The sequence below is a fragment of the Habropoda laboriosa genome, unplaced genomic scaffold (assembly GCF_001263275.1).
Source record: "Habropoda laboriosa isolate 0110345459 unplaced genomic scaffold, ASM126327v1 scaffold88, whole genome shotgun sequence".
Lineage (NCBI taxonomy): Eukaryota > Metazoa > Arthropoda > Insecta > Hymenoptera > Apidae > Habropoda > Habropoda laboriosa.
This window is the reverse complement of record NW_017100219.1, coordinates 718,805-720,492: the sequence shown is the minus strand read 5'-3', so window position 1 is coordinate 720,492 and position 1,688 is coordinate 718,805.

The following is a 1,688-nucleotide window of genomic DNA, read 5'->3' as shown; positions in this document are numbered from 1 at the left end:
GGATTCCTGATTGCGACGGTGTGGCCGGGTAAATTACGGTTAAACGTACGGCAGACTGGATGAACTGCGTGTAAAATTCAACCGCACCTATCAATGTTGCAGGCGTAGGAGGAATCTTGGTTCGAGTTGCATAATTCCTCGTTTACCTTGCTTTTTTCTCTCTCCCTCCGTGGAAAAGTAACATTGTGCAATCTGCGATCTTGCGACGTTCCGTGGAAATTTTTGTCTGTGTTTCTCGTTGTAAATTGAGGATACGTTTCGTGAGTTTCGCGGGGGGAGAATGAGTTGTACGAGGCAGTTTTTCGGAATATTTCCGTGGTGCACGGGACGCGGGAGCGGCGCCAGCGACCATTTCATTGAGAACTTTCTCAATGTCAGGTTCGTGGACGAGGCGGCGAGACGCATCGGCGAATCCGTACGCGTCACGACACCGCTCACCTTCAATTAACGCGGCTGTTAATTAAGAATGTCTGTTTTCGCATTCCACTCGCCGGAGAAAAATATATTTGCCCGTCGGCGACCTCTTCTCCGATAAGTTTCAACTATCCAGTCTGTTGGGTTGTTTGCATACGAGATGAATGATTTCGTAACTGCGTAAGCTCTTTAGAATTGCGTTCTTCGGTTTCTTAAATGTGGAGGATGGCTGAGAGCAAGGAAAGATGAAGCTTGAAGTTGGGCGAAAGTAGAAAATTGACTGTTTCGATGTTAAGTTGCAGATTGTGCCATTTATTAGGTCGTAATATATGAAATGTCCGATTTTTAGCGGTAAGTTTAAACGATCGTAACTTCTTTAATATGAAATTTTATTAATCAAAATAAGAACCATTACATTCCACACGTTTTTATAAAAATTCGGAGGTCTGGTGACAATAAATTGTTCAAAGGCATTTTCGACAGCCTCTTGATTCATAAACGTTTTCTCGTTGAGGAAATGATTTAAATGTTTGAAAAAATGATAATCAGTAGGCGACAGGTCAGGTGAATATGGTGGATTAGGCAGAGTTTCAAATTTTAAGCTATTCAGCTTTTGCACCGTTATTTGTGAAACATGCGGTCGAGCATTATCATGAGGCACAATTGGGCCCTTTCGGTTGGCCAATGCCGGTTGTTTTACCCGCAATTTCTGGTGCATTGCTTCAATTTCGACACAATATTTCTCCGCATTAATTGTTTCACCCGTCCTTAAGAAATTATAGTGAATTACACCAGCCATTGACCACCATACTGTGATCATTATCTTCCTTGGATGCAAGGCTGGCTTTGGCGTATGTCGTGGGGATTCATCTGCATCCAACCATTGGGCCGAACGTCGTGACACAAGTGACAATGCGATCCAAAAACGGGTCCCTGTCACTTCGGATTAGCAGTGAATTGCATATGTCTTGACGTTGGAGCCTCTGCCGTTCGTTAAGTTCAAGTTGTCCAGTTTTTTTCACTTTCCCAATCGATTTCAGGTGACGTGAAATTGTCATGGGACTTGCACTGAATTCTTGGGCCAAATCTCTAACTGTTTATCGCGTATTTGCTTCAATAGAAATCTGCAACTGATCGTCGTTAATGGACGGCTCTGGTCTTCCGCGTGCTTCAATAACGAGGCTTTCATCTCCGGCTTCGAATTTTTCCAACCATCGACGCACTGTACGTTCGTTAACTGCATCATTCCCGAATGCAGCATTTATGTTTCGAGC